General features: G+C 38.8%; 1 pseudogene; it reads left to right on the forward strand.

Moving 5' to 3' along the window:
* The first annotated feature begins 789 nt into the window (after positions 1-789).
* Positions 790-1,745, forward strand: LOC106987358 (olfactory receptor 1A1-like; annotated as a pseudogene).
* The last annotated feature ends 14,578 nt before the right edge of the window (positions 1,746-16,323 follow it).

Genomic DNA, 16,323 nt, shown 5'->3' on the forward strand with positions numbered 1-16,323 from the left:
AACTGTGCATGGAAATATGGGAAGAAAAGACAGTCTACCCACAGATACCTAGAGTCTACTAAGCAGGAGATGAAGCCACAATGGAGTTGGATGGGTCACCAGAGGAAATAATAAAAAGAGGTAAGGCAAGGTCAAAGAGAAAAACTTGATTCCATAAATTTAAGGGTTTGGAATAAAGATAAAATCTATTGAAGGAGGTGGTGAATATCTACTTTCAAAATTGACTACCTGGAGAGTAAACACCAATTCTTCCTTTGTTACAAGCTAACTCCAGTGGTCCTGTGATTTACAACTTTCCATGCCAATGTAGACAGACACTGGTTACCTCCTGGCTCTGGGTTCACCCTCAGTCTGGACAGTGGAACAATATCTAATTGTTCACGGTACCCTGGTACTAACCACCCCTTGCATTGGAGAGTTTTTGCAAAGAATCCAAAACACTGTCCTTTCATTTCCATGTGTAATAAAATTATCATGTGATTCTTCCTTCTCCATTAAGTTGTAAGGTATTACAGAGTAAAGACTATGTCATATATGACTAAATGGATAAACTGCTTTTCACATATGTATAATTTTTGCACAAAGCCTAACAAACTTTCTAACACAGAGAAATTAGGTCCAGTGACAGACAGGGATTTTCCCTGCAACATATTGGCTATCTATGCATTTAGTAAACCCAAGTATAGACGCAGCAACCACAGAAGTTAAAAATGTTGGTTTAGAATATCATTACATACAATAAATTTACTAATAATGCTGGATTCCTCTTCCCTTTCTGCTGAAGGATCCATGAGAAGAGATAACCAGTCCTTTGCCCTTGGTTTCATTCTCCTGGGACTTACTGGTCAGCAACAACAGGAAAATTTCTTCTTCATCCTCTTCCTCTTCATTTACCCCATCACATTGATTGGAAACCTGCTCATCATCTTGGCCATTCACTCTGACATTCACCTTCACAACCCCATGTATTTTTTCCTTGCCAACCTCTCCTTTGTTGACATCTTATTCTCCTCTGTAACCATCCCAAAGATGATAGCCAACCATGTCTTGGGCAGCAAAGCCATCTCCTTTGGAGGATGTATTTCATGATTGACATGTCTAACACAGATAGCTATATCCTGGCTGTGATGGCATATGATCGTGCCGTGGCCATCAGCCGCCCACTTCGTTACACAACAATTATGAGCCCACGGACTTGTGTCTTGCTGGTTGTTGGGTCTTGGGTGGTTGGAAACGCCAATGCCCTCCCCCACACTCTGCTCACAGCTAGTCTGTCTTTCTGTGGCAACCAGGAAGTAGCCAACTTCTACTGTGACACTGCCTCTTTACTCAAGCTGTCCTGTTCTGACATTCACTTTAACGTGAAGATGATGTACCTAGGGGTTGGTATTTTCTCTGTGCCATTACTATGCATCATCATCTCCTACGTTCGGGTCTTTTCCACAGTCTTACGGGTTCCATCCACCAAGGGTGTGCTCAAAGCCTTCTCCACCTGTGGCTCCCACCTCACTGTTGTTTCTCTGTATTATGGGACAGTCATGGGCATGTATTTCCGCCCTCTGACTAGTTATAGCCTGAAGGACGCAGTGATAACTGTGATGTACATTGCAGTGACCCCAATGTTAAATCCTTTCATCTACAGTCTGAGAAACCGAGACATGAAGGCTGCCCTGGGAAAACTCTTCAGCAAAAGACTCTCCTCATAACCAAGTGAGGACATATTGAGGAATGCAGTCATCAATTAGGCTGCACTTGAAAATCCAGCTGCAATCCCCTCCCCCTCCAAGAAGCCACTTTTGTTTCCAGCCACTGAAGTCTTATCAGATCTTGTAACAGTTTCATGAGACATCCCATTGAGATTATAGATATGTAGATGTAGTGTTCCTTTTTCAGAGTTACAGCAAAGGAATATTGGGATCATGTCCCAGCTACGCTACTGACTAGCACTTCATTTCCGTATCTAAATAATAAAAATAAGAATGTCTTCCTTGTCTGTCATAGGGTGTGAGGATAACAGTACTTCATGCTTTGAAGGTTGTAAGTCCCTATTGAAATGTCTATTGGACTATTGTCAATTGGACTATCATGCTTCATCATCCCTACTTTGCTTGTGAACCTTGAGGGCAAGACCTATCGTAACACATCACTCTATTTCTTCCAATGTTGGTCATTAAAGTGCAACCAATAAATACATGGAGGTGAAATAAAGGAATGCAATTGAATAAATGTAGCCTGATAATGATCAGGCATGATCAGTTTGACATTCGTTCCCATCCATCATATATCTGCTATTTCTGAAAGTTACTTTTGATCCATTTTTTAAATTTTTTTTTTTTTTGAGAGAGAAAAAGACAGAGCATAAGCAGGAAAAGGACAGAGAGAAAGGAAGACACAGAACCCGAAGCAGCTCCTAGGCTCTGAGCTGTCAGCACAGAGCCCAACATGGGGCTTGAACTCATGAACTGTGAGATCATGACCTGAGCCAAAGTCAGACTCTTAACCGACTGAGCCACCCAGGCGCCCCCACTTTTGATCCATTTAAGAAGGAGAAATCATACCCACTATTTTTATTATTTAATTTTTTTATTTCAGTATAGTTGATACACAATGTTACATAGTTTCAATTATACAGGTAGTGATTTGAGAACATTATACATTGCCCTACACTCACCACAAGTATAGCTACCATCTGTTGCCATACAATGCTATTACAATATCATTGAGTATATTCCTTATGCTGTACATTTTATGCTTGTGACTTATTCCTACCATAGCTGGAAGCCTCTATTTCCCACTCGCCTTTACTCATTTTGCCCATCCCAATGATACACAAATGGATATGGAGATGCAGTATATATATATATATTAGCCATTAAAAAGAATGAGATCATACCATCTGCAGCAACACGGAGGGACCTTGAATGTTTTATGCAAAATTAAATGTCAGACTGAGAAAGACAAATGCCATATGATTTCACTCCCTTGTAGAATCTAAAAAAAAAACAAACAAACAAATGAATAGGGGCACCTGGGCGGCTCAGTTGGTTAAGCATCTGATTTCAGCTCAGGTCATGATCTTGCAGTTCGTGAGTTCAAGCCCCGCATTGGGCTCTGTGCTGACAGCTCAGAGCCTGGAGCCTGCTTTATATTCTGTGTCTCCCTCTCTCTCTCTGCCCCTCCCCTGCTCGCACTCTGTCTCTCTCTCTCTTTCTTTCTTTCTCTCTCTCTCTCTCTCTCTCTCAAAAATAAATAAACACTTTAAAAAAAGGAATAAACAAACATATCCATTATTTCTTAATACAAATGATTTAAAACAAAGAATTAGATACTTTCATGTATTCTGAAAGTGACTACAAGAAATAAAAGATGGATGCTGGTGTAACCTTAAAGTTATTAACTACAGGAAGAAGTTACTTCCATTAGAACAGAAGGCTCTAAATGGAAACAGTGGTGCTCCCAGGACCTGAGAGCTCAGAAGAATTTCATATCTGGTGCTCAGGTCTTTGAGAAAAGTTGCCAACCTTCTGCCACTTGGTCCTCACCTGCTGAAGTGACCCCAACTTTCATTCCTGGGGGATCTGACTCCTCAGTAGTACTTCCTGTCTTTTTGGGTGTGTTGGGAAGGGCTGTTGACATAGTTTCTATTCTATTTCTGTTCATGGAAATACTAATGCATCCCAGACATGGCGACAGGCATGGGCCTCCTGGCAGCCCAGTATGTGGTATCAACACAATGTCCTTCTAATTGGGATCAACCACTCAACCAGCAGAGGAATCATTTATTTTCTGAAGAGTCCATAGAGTCTTGCTGCAATCTGGTTAATCTTTTCATAATAATATAAACTGAAATATGTAAATCCCAAAAGATTATTATTGATAACCTTTTCATAAGGCTATTAGCAACTAAAGAACCAAAAATACACTTTGTGACAATAGACGTAGATGCAATAAAAATGCATTAAAACAAAAACATGAGAACAACGAGTATAGGATTCAAGATGAAAGGTCATCCAAGAGGAAAGACTGAAGAAAATGGAAGGGGATAGCGACATATAGAGGTTATTACTAAAGTCCTAATTGTCATGTTGGGTGGTGGGTCAATGAGTGTTTATGATATTTTTCTTTAAAAAAATACAATACTTCTCTTTATGAATTAATCAATACATAGATGATGGATAGGTAGATAGACATACGTAGATACATTAAAAAGAAGAAGAGATCTGCATGAAGCAATGAGGGGGGTTTGTCTTTAATCCAGGATTGGAGACAGAGAGAAAGCAGTAAGGGAGTAGTGGAGTGGGGAGACCAAGAATTTAATCGGGCATCTCAGAACCCCCTAGGAAGAGACAATGAAGATATAGACAAAGAATCCAGATGCAAAAGTAATGAGGACATAGAAAAAATAGAATACAATAACTTTTATAACAATAAAGGATGCCTGTAATAAAAAGAGTGAAGGAGAGAGTGATTTTTTAAAAATTATTTGCACTTGGGGCAGATTTTAAAGGGTTCCTGTGGGACATCTCATGGAAGTATTAATAAATTGTACAATGAAGATACGAAACATCGCACCAAAATTAACAGAGCATGAATCAGAGTGGAGTTGATACATGGAAAGTTTAGAAATAGATGAGATCATCTAGTGGACTCTTGTAGAATATCTAAATTTCAAGAAAGTGCTCCATAATGGAGAATAAAGATTCTAGTGGCAGAAGAAATTTGTACAATCTTGACTGATGTCCCTGCAAGTCAGGCTATGTGTTTCTCTCAATGTGCTATCTGTCAAAGACCATTGCACTGTATACTTTCAGTGTATTGCAGTTATACTCTTGAGTGGTCACACAAATACTTGTTTGGAAAAAAATGAAACAGTAGCCTTCATAAGGAACAAAGTGATGAGTGCTGCAAAGGAAGTTCAATGTGCCATGTAGCCTCAGAAAAATTAAGAACTAAATATTTATTAAATTGGATATTCATTAAACATCAAAAAATGTGTGTGCATATGTATTTTATATCACATATACAATTGTCTTTTTTAATATTCAAAACAGTCCTGCAACATAGATAATAATGGCCCTCTTTTACAGACAAGAAAGCCAGATCTCTGAAAGGTGATGTGACTTATCTGATGTCTTTCAATTAGAAGGAACAAATGAGGATTTTGAACCCAGCTTTCCCGATGCCTAATATGTTTCATTGATTCAACAGCTGGCCCATAGAGAAGATATGAAATACTAAGGAGAGATATCTAAGGAAGTCGGGATGTGTGCAGGAGACATGACCAAGATTTTGACAAATATTAGCCACAGCAATAGGTGAGCTACAGAGCAGAGGGGAGAAACACAGAGTCACATAGATGGTATCAAACTTTATTATTCTTTGTGCTTTAAAAAGAATATTTATCATTACTTTCCTTTAGTTATGAAAATAATGAATTCTTATCTACAATTTATTGAGCAATTTTATGTGCCTGGTCACATGTGAAGCCCAACACGTGAAGTATTCACTTCATCTTCATGCTTTAAAGCAGGAGAGAGAAGTGGTCCTTTATCTAGGTTCCCATTCTCATCACCATCATTCAATACATCCAAACGTACCCAATGCCATTACAAAAAATGCCAAGGAATTCACAAAGAGAGATGACAGTAATATAAATCACAGCTATCACGTTCTGTTCATGCCTCCGGTTTCCCAGGAGGTCCTGGACATTGTTAAATGGTGTGGCACTGGGCCATGGGCCTGGGCAAAAAGCAGAGAAAAGGAAGTGTTTCTATTCTAACATTATGCCTTCCCTATCCTGAAGAAAGAGATAGCAAGATAGATATCCTCTGAGGACAGTTGTTCGTTCAGGCTACAGAAAGGAAAAACCTTCCAAATCATTTTTAAAGCACGTGTACTGGTGATTTTAAAACCTGATAAATATTGCACGAAACTAAAACCACAGATGATATGGCTTGATGCAAAAATTCTCAAAAAATATGAGAAGGGGCCAATAAAACATTAAAAGAAGACAATATCTTCCCACATGGAGCTTATTCCAGGAGTGCAAAGAATAATACACATTATGAAAATTCCAATTAGGAAATTACATATTAGGAAAAATAATGGGAAAGCTTCAGATATTTAACAATATTCAAAACCCATTTCTCATTAAAAATCATCATTAATTGGAAAATCGATTGATGTTTCAGTAACATGATATTATACATATCTCTATTAAAAAGCTAATTTCATAACGGGAGAAGGGAGGCATTTATACTCAAGTCATGAGAAACATGAGGATGCTCATTGCTAAAATTCCTAGTTTTTTTAAGAGTTGAACTTTCCTTTTTTTTTTTTTTCATTTTTATTAAAATTACTGTTAGTGAAAATACTGTGTAATATTAGTTTCAGGTGTACCATTTAGTGACTCAACACTTCCATACATCACCCAGTGCTCATCACAACAGGTGTACTCCTAATCCCTATCACCTATTTAACCATCCCCAACCCACCCCCCTTCTGGTAAACATCAGTTTGTTCTCTATAGTTAGAGTCTGTTTCTTGGTTTGCCCCTCCCCACCCCGTAGTTTGTTTTGTTTCTTAAATTCTACATATGAGAGAAATCATATAGTATTTGTCTTTTCTCTGACTGACTTATTTCAATTAGCATTTAAAATTCCTATTTAAAATTATATTTCAGGGGCATCTGCATGGCTCAGTTGGTTAAGAATAGGACTTCGGCTCAGGTCATGATCTCACAGTTCACGGGTTTGAGCCCCGTATCAAGCTCTGTGCTGACAGTTCAGAACCTGGAGCCTGCTTCAGATTATGTGTTGTCCTTTCTCTCTGCCGCTCCCCTGCTTGTGCTCTGTCTCTGACTCTGTCTCTCTCTCTCTCCCAAAAATAAATAAACATTAAAAAACATTTTTAATTATATTGAAGGATACATTTACTGCAATTTATCAAAAGCAGTGCTAAAGGGGAAATTAATAGATAAAACTGCTTACAGTAAAAAATAAGAATGATCTCACATCAATAACCTAACTTCACACCCTAAGGAACTAGAAAAAGAACACACTAAAACCCAAAGCTAGCAGAAGAAAGGAAATATAAAAATTAGAGCAGAGAGGGTCGGCTGGGTAGCTTAGTGGGTTAAGTTTCCAACTCTTGCTTCTGGCTCAGTTCACCATCTCATGTGGTGAGATCCAGCCCTGCCTTGGGCCTCACTAAGAAGTTTAAGTTCTCTCTCACCCTCTCTCTCACCCTCTCCTCCCCCACTCTCTCTCTCAAAAAAAAAAAATTGTTCAGAGAAAAATGAAATAGAGAATAGAAAAACAATAGAGAAAGTCAATAAAACCAAACGCTGGTCCTTCAAAAAGATCAACCAAATTGACACAAAATTAGTTGGATGGCCTAAGGAAAATAGAGGATTCAAATTTCTAAAATCAGGAATGAAAGTGGGGGCAGCGGACCTTCACTGTGGGCAGGACTAGTCAGCCAGGTGGATGCCGCTGCCCTTGGCCCAGCAGTGTGCCCCCTGCCCCAGTGGCGGCAAGGCTATGCTGGAGGTTCAGAGGAAATGGGGCCAGTGGCTAGGTCCAGACAAAGTGGGAGGCTGCCGTCCTGAGGCCAGGGTTCAGGAGGAAAGCAGGCAAAAGAAGGGAGTGGTGGCCCTTCTCTCTAAAACAGAGAGAAGAGGCAAGTCTGTCAAGGGAAAAAGAAAAGTTGCTGAAGCCTGAAGTGATGATCCAGTCATCACTTAAGCCACTTTCGGAAGAAAGAAGGCTTCAGAGACCTTGGGAGTTAAAGGCAGGGAGCCAGAAGAGTATTTTAAGTCGATGCAAAGCTCAGTAGTGAAATTACCTAGTGATCGTCATCATATTGAAAACAGATCTTCATGGGAAGGCTTGAGCAATGAAGCTGAAGAAAAGAAGTTAAGCTGTCACAAAACAATACTGATGACTGAGAACCATAACAGAAAGAAACTGAATCTTCAAGTAAAGAAAAATTGGATTCTAATATGAATTGTTTGTCTTCATTCAGTCTCTCTGGTAGAACCGACTTTAATGATTATAAAGGAACCTATAATCACTGATGATAAAAAGATGAAGTCCGAGGAACCTAGCAAAAGTGGGTCAGAGGTAGTTTTTTTTTTTTTTTTCTTGGTGCAAAAAGGTGATTTTATTAAAGCATAGGGACAGGACCCGTGGGCAGGAAGAACTGCACTGTAAGTGTGGGGGTGATGGATTTATGGGGGGGGGTGGGAAGAGGGAGTTCCTAAAGGGATTTTCATATGCTAAAGACTCACAGATTATTGGAGGCCTAGCTATTGTCAAGCTAAGGTTGTTTTTGCCTGCAGCAAAGCATTAACCTTAAGACTGTAGGGAGTTCCTGGGCACCTGGGTGGCTCAGTAGGTTAACCAACTGACTTTGGCTCAGGTCCTGAACTCGTGGTTCCTGGGTTTGAGCGTGGCATCAGGCTCCGTGCTGATGGCTCAGAGCCTGGAGCCTGCTTCAGATTCTGTGTCTCCCTCTCTCTCTTCTCCTCCCCTGCTCATTCTTGGTCTCTCAACAATAAATAAGTGTTAAAAGAACAAAAGACAGTAGGGAGTTCTGTTGATGGGATTGTCTTTTTCTGATAAATTGGTGGAAACTCTTAACAGTTTAACCATTTGGGTTTTTTTGGTCCTTTCCTGTTTTTGGGTAGCCTGGAGTGTCCAAGGAATATCACACATATCCCACCCGCAGGGGGGTGAGGGGGGATTGCAGTGAGGGGTGTGCTAGCTTGTGCTTTGCCCCTTAGCCTGCTTCCTGCTCCCTCATCATATACCCCCAGAACAATTTTGACCCTTAAATCCTTAAAGTTGTTGAAGGTGAAACGGAAAGTAATTTCTAATACCTCTGAAGATACTCAGCTAACTAATGTGACTCAAAACTCAGCAGGAAGTAAAAAAAAAATTAGAGGGAATTTGACAAAACTTAATTTGACAGGGCTTCACAGTATGACCAGGAAGCAAATAACTCTACAGGCAAAGTTATTCATCGAAAGGCATGTATTGCTGGGGTACCTGGATGGCTCAGTTGGTTGAGTGTCCAACTTTGGCTCAGGTCATGATCTCACAGTTCATGGGTTTGAGCCCCCACATCAGGCTCCGTGCTGACCACGTGGAGCCTGCTTCTGATTCTGTCTGTCTGTCTCTCTCTCTCAAAAGTAAACTTTAATACAAATCAAACCACACTCAGATATCACCTCACGCCAGTCAGAGTGGCCAAAATGAACAAATCAGGAGACTATAGATGCTGGAGAGGATGTGGAGAAATGGAAACCCTCTTGCACTGTTGGTGGGAATGCAAATTGGTGCAGCCGCTCTGGAAAGCAGTGTGGAGGTTCCTCAGAAAATTAAAAATAGACCTACCCTATGACCCAGCAATAGCACTGCTAGGAATTTACCCAAGGGATACAGGAGTGCTGATGCATAGGGGCACTTGTACCCCAATGTGTATAGCAGCACTCTCAACAATAGCCAAATGATGAAAGAGCCTAAATGTCCATCAACTGATGAATGGATAAAGAAATTGTGGTTTATATACACAATGGAGTACTACGTGGCAATGAGAAAGAATGAAATATGGCCTTTTGTAGCAACGTGGATGGAACTGGAGAGTGTGATGCTAAGTGAAATAAGCCATACAGAGAAAGACAGATACCATATGGTTTCACTCTTATGTGGATCCTGAGAAGCTCAACAGAAACCCATGGGGGAGGGGAAGGAAAAAAAAAAAAAAGAGGTTAGAGCGGGAGAGAGCCAAAGCATAAGAGACTGTTAAAAACTGAGAACAAACTGAGGGTTGATGGGGGGTGGGAGGGAGGGGAGGGTGGGTGATGGGTATTGAGGAGGGCACCTTTTGGGATGAGCACTGGGTGTTGTATGGAAACCAATTTGACAATAAATTTTATATATTGGGGAAAAAAATAAACTTTAAAAAAAAGGCATGTATTGCTAAGCAAACACTTGTGGTTCCAGAATTGATTAAAATATTGAACACAGGACAGCTGACTATTTTTAAAATTCTATCACTTAAGAATAACACAGAAAAAAAGAAAAGAAATAAATGCCAGATCATGAGAGAGAGGAGCATATGGTTCCCTAGAACTTCTTGACAATTTACCTAGAGCAGAGGTAAGACAAAACAGGAGTAAAGAAAATATCTCCACAGGAACTTCAGGACCTCAATCATTGAGTATTCAAAATAGTGTAACTCCAGTGCAAGCTAAGTCTGACTCGTGCAGCTGCAAGGATTCCTGTAGTATTTCTGCAAGCTTTTAAAGCAAGGTAATGATAATAAACCATCTAACTACACCTCTGAACCAGGCAATATTGTTTTCAATAATGAAGCTGTTTCTCTCACAGTTGAAAGAAATACTTTTTCTTGTGATCTTGGGTTATTAGAAAAAAGGTCTGTCTTCTGCTCTAATGAACAAGAAACGTTCAAATCAGTTTCCTCTGAAGTTAGTGGCAGAGAAATGACTAAGAACTTCTCAGAATTTAAAATGGAGTTTCCAGATATTCTTAAAGCATATGAAGGTGATGTCCTCGTAATTGATGTCATTCAAGATGACCCACACCTTTCTGGGATCGCCAGTGAAGGGCATTCATTTATTTCAATGGTTCCTATGATAAGCCAGGGGCCCAGTATTTCTAAACAGCACCAATCAACAGACTTTAAGCACATAGAACTTCCAGAAAAAAAGAACCAAGCGATGACTTGAGAGAACTTCCTATACTGGATCCTGCACTGATGAAGTCAGAGATCTATGCTTCACTGTCAGCAGCAAAGAGAAAACATGATTCCAAAGATGAAAACATTTCCTTAGGGGAAATTACTAATGAGACCTGTAAAAGCGAAAAACTGGGACAACTCAGTGAACACATAAAAAGTTCAGACTTGGATGAAAAGGAACTTTCATATATTAAATATATTCTTACATTACTTATCACCAGGGAAATACAAATCAAAACTACGAAGAGATACCAACTCATACTCATACTCAAAATGGCCAAAATTAACAACACAGGAAACAACAGACACTGGTGAGGATGCGGAGAAAAGAGAACCTTCTTGAACCGCTGGTGAGAATGTAAACTGTGCAGCCAATCTGGAAAACAGTATGGGGGTTTCTCAAAAAGCTAAAAATAGAACTACCCTACAACCCAGCAAGTGCACTACTAGGTATTTACCCAAAGGATACAAAAATACAGATTTAAAGGGATACATGCACCCCAATGTTGATAGCAGCATTATCAACAACAGCCAAATCATGGCAAGAGCCCAAATGTCCATTGACTAATGAGCAGAAAAAGAAGATGTGGTATGTATGTATGTATGTATATATATATGTATACCGGACTATTGCTCAACCATAAAAAGAATGAAGTTTTGCCATTTGAAATGACATGGATGGAGCTGGGGAGTATTATGCTAAGCGAAATAAGTCAATCAGAGAAAGACAAATACTGTATGATTTCACTTACATGTGGAATTTAAGAAACAAAACAAATGAGCCCAAGGTTGGGGGAAAGAGAGGCAAACCGTAAAACAGACTCTTAACTATAGAAAACAAACTGAGGGTTACTGGAGGGAAGGTGCACAGGAGGGTGGGCTAGATGGGTGATGGGTATTGAGGAGGGCACTTGTGATGAGCACTGGGTGTTGTATGAAGCCCTTCCCCATTTCAAGATTAAAATTTTCTCCTGTATTTTCTCCTGGTGTTTTTCTGTTGTTGTTTTTTTTTTCAATAAATTTGAATTTTTTATCTACCTAAATCTAAAATTTATCTTTGGAGAAAGGATGTAAAAACAATGTAACCTATAACATTTTTTTTGGACATGGATTTTGTGCACTTTGCATTCTCCTAGCATAAGAAAATATCTAAAATATTTATGTTCACACCTGTTAATATCATAACTTATGGTTTCTGGTTTTGATATCATGCTTAGGCTTTCTCCACCCTCCAAATTATACAAATACCCTTTTATTTATTTTTGCTACTTCTGATATTTATTTTTTATATTTAAAATTTTTTAACGTTTATTCATTTTTGAGAGATAGAGAGAGACAGAGTGCGAGTGGGGGACAGGCAGAGAGAGAGGGAGACATAGAATCGGAAGCAAGCTCCAGGCTCTGAATGGTCAGCACAGAGCCCAATGTGGGGCTCAAACCCATGAACCACAAAATCATGGCCTGAGCTGAAGTTGGATGCCTAACTGACTGAGCCACCCAGGTGCCCCTATTTTTTATATTTAAATCTTTATTGAACCTAAAAAGTATTTTGACATATGGCGAGTTGGTACAAAGCTCATTTTCTATCCAGTTAACCAGACTGTTGTTCTACTGACATTTATTGAATCATTTCCTCATAAATTTCAAATGCTATCTTCAATATTTTCAAGTTTTTATGTATGGAACTATTCCTTTACTTCTCTTTTGTTTCATTGATTGCTCAGGTCCTTGTACTGATACCATATGGTCAATTATTTGAAAAATAAAAATAGCAAACAAAATAAAAATAAAACAAGGAATGCTTGCTTTAAAAGATACTAAGATGTGAGGTGCGTGGGTGGCTGAGTCGGTTAGCGTCCAACTTCAGCTCAGGTCATGAGTTTGAGCCCCGTATGGGTCTCTGCTGTCAGCACAGCGCCCACTTCAGATTCTCCATCCCCCTTTCTCTCTCTCCCTCCCCCGCTCATTCTCTCTCTCTCTCTCTTTTTCTCTCTCAAAATAAGTATATAAATTTAAAAATAAATAAGTAAGTAAAAATACTAAGATGTATTATAAATCTAAAATATTTTTGGTTGTTCTTATATTCTCCTAGAGTGCCTTAAACTCATGATAAAATAGTTCTTTAAATCTATAAATTAAGAATTACATCTTTACCTTTAATATTCTCATTCAGGAACATGGTATTCTTTTTATTTGTTAAAGTTTTATGTTTCTCAGTTGATTTTTGCAATTTTCTTCATAAGGATTAATAGTATATGCAGTGTATATCATTATGTAATATGTGATTATGGACTTAAAAAAAAGAATAGTTGTTAAGAGAGTACATTTCCAGAGTCCTCATCACAAGGAGAAAGTTTTTCCTTGCTTTCTTCTTCGTTTTTGTTATATCTCTGTAAGAAGATGTTAGCTGAACCTATTGTAGAGATTTTACAATATATGTAAATCCTACCATCATGCTGTATGCTTTAAACTTACACAGCAACGTGTATCAATTAATTCTCAATAAGACTGGAAAAAATTTTAATAATTAAAAATTGAATTTTTAAAAAATTGAAAAGACTAGACAGATATAAAGTGAGATATTAAAGGGTTATCTCAGCTCAAACAAAAATGAAAGTGGACGCATTACTACCAGTTTTATAGAGATAAAAAAGGATAGTAAGAGAGGATTATGCACAATTATATGCACAAATTTCTAGAAACACATAACCTACTAAGACTAAATTATGAAGGAACAAACAATCTAAATAGACTTATAACAAGTAAGGGCATTAAATCAGTAGTGAAAAATTTTCCAACAAAGAAAACCCGTGGACCTGAGGGCTTCACTGGTGAATTTTAACAAACATTTAAAGAAGAACTAATACCAATCATTCTCAAACTTTTCCAAAAATATGAAGAGGAGAGGAATTTCCTAACATTCTGTGAGAATACCAAAACAACCAAAGACACTACAAGAAAAAAAAAGAAAACTTCATACCAATATCCCTTATGAACAATGATCTAAAAATCCTCAACAAAACAGTAGCAAACAGAGTTCTGCAGCATATTAAAAGGTTTAGACACCATGACCAAGTGGAATTTACTCTTAAAATTCCAGGATCATTCCACACAGAAAAATTGATCTCCCTCTCTCCCACACCCCCAGGCCCTGATAAACCATCCTCTACTCTCTGTTACTATGACTGTGACTTTCCTGTAATACACATAGAAATGAGATCATTCACTATTTGTCTCTATGTCTGGCTAATTTCACTGAGATCCCTTAGGTTCACTATTTTTATGTAAATGGAAGAATTGGCTTCTTTCTTGTGACTGAATAATATTCCATTAAATGCAGTGTATATGTGTGTGTGTGTATATATATACACACCATATATATATATATATATGTATATGTATATATATATACATATATATATGTATATATATATATATATACATATATATATGTATATATATATACATATACATATATACCACAGTCTTTGCAGCACCCAACAGGATGTTCCAATTGGTGCCAGGAGCCCATATGCCAACAAAGTGTCTAGAAGAGGTCAGCTCAGAGCTTGAACCCTGGAGACATATTCTCTAAGAAGCCCTCTTGCCCATACTTCCTTCTAGAAAAGAACTCTGGGAAAGATTACTCTTGAGAACCACTGTCTCCTCAGGGCACAGCCATAGGAGTGTGTAATGAGTCTCAACAATTACTCTGACTACGGCCAGGATGAAGACCTGAGGGAGTCACGTTTCAAGAGATGTTATAACCTGGTAAAGAATTCCTAATTTTCTCTATTCTATGACCACCTTGCTTCCTGAGGAGGAAGCTAGAGTTCCCGTCTTCATGGCCCATCTAGAACAGTCATCCCTTCTGCTCTATCATTAGGAAACTCGAGGCTCTTTTGTCCAAACCATCCAAGTCCTAGCTCCTTCACCTCAAGTACAGAGGACCAGAGACCCACTCTTCAAGCCTACTACTGACCCTTTCTGCAGCATGCCTGCCTCCCCAGGGAGGAATGTTCACAAGTGCTTCAGCAGCTGGCTGTGAACTTCCCACTCGTGGAAGAGGAGTGAAGGCCACAGGACCAAAACCCCTTTGACAGCATCTGAGCTGACTCCTCAATAGGAGGTGTGAATGTTGTGGAAAAGGGTCTTTATGACAGTTGACAAATCAAGGATAGATAGCCAGCAACTGCACTAGCTCCTGCATTAGCTCCTTTGAGCCTCACATAACTTCCAAAGGTAAGGTATTTTTGTCATTTTATCAGGTGAAAAATGGTGAATTGAATTGCCTAAAGTCACGCAGAGATGTAGTAGCAAAATTAGGACTCAAACCTTGGCTCCAGAACCCAAGTTCTCAAGGTCAAATGGCTAAAAAATGCAAAGAGAAAAAACAGTGACCCTTTCTCTCTGATAATTCTCCTTGGGCTTAGTCCAAGAAAACAGGATGAGGAAGGGGCATTTGTTTGGTTATATTAGTTCTGCACTCTCTCCACCTCCTGAATTTATAGTGTGTATGTGCATTCATTATCATCAAGAAAAGCTACAAACCCTCCTTTTACTCCCACATACAATGGTGCATACTAATTGGCCCCTTCAGGAAATTATGTTATTTCATTGGCAAAGTAGCAAAGAGTTGAACTTTGAGGAGTCTCAAAGCACTTAGAGGATGTCCAGTTAGCATGTTTGCTGCTTCCAATGACCAGGGAAAGCATTTGGCCTCTGCTGTACCTTCTAGACTCTCTTCACACCATTTTACTCATGTTACAGGCATTTCAGAGCACAAACACTTTCCAGAAAGGTGGTTTTAGTGATCCAACATTGCCCTCAACTCTGAGTTACTTCCTGTGAACTCAAGGCTCTTATTCTGCTTCTAGCATTCATGCTTTTGTACCTCCTAGCTCCTCGCCCTGGGGCCAAAAGTTTCTGTTACCTTTTTCTCCAAGGATTTTGCAGAAATCATTCTGCATTCTCTCCATGATGACTCCCTGACATCCAGCTCTGAGTATCTCTATCCTCAGTCCCTGTGCTCAGAAACTTCTCTGCTCTAGTTCCCTGTTTCTCCAGTTCTCCCATTGATTATACCAACCACTTCTCTTCTGGTGTTACTTGCTCTTATGTTTTTTAGTTTTTTCATTTTATTATGTTGTGGTTTTCCTTGTACCAGATTATCATTCAAAATGTTGTCTTGTTTATCATTTAATGTATATATTCAAATACTTATGTTTATATTAAACAGAAGTTTGCATTTCTCCAGTATCAGAAACAGTGTGATTCACATCCACTATACTAATTCTTAGTATCTAATGAATAAATTAGAAATTCCTTGCATTGATTAGAATCCTCCACAATATAAACCCAAACTTCTTTCTGTATTGAACACTCCCTGTCTTGTGCCTGTATTCTCAGCTCCTGACAAAAATGTGTAACATATTTCTTCCTAAACCATTTGTTCTTGAGTTTTTCTCCATGATAAGGAACTTCAAGTTCATCAGTTGGATGATGGGTAGTCAACGAGTGGTTTCAAAGACAGACACAATCACATTTGCATTTTATAAA

The sequence above is a fragment of the Acinonyx jubatus genome, chromosome E1 (assembly GCF_027475565.1).
Source record: "Acinonyx jubatus isolate Ajub_Pintada_27869175 chromosome E1, VMU_Ajub_asm_v1.0, whole genome shotgun sequence".
NCBI lineage: Eukaryota > Metazoa > Chordata > Mammalia > Carnivora > Felidae > Acinonyx > Acinonyx jubatus.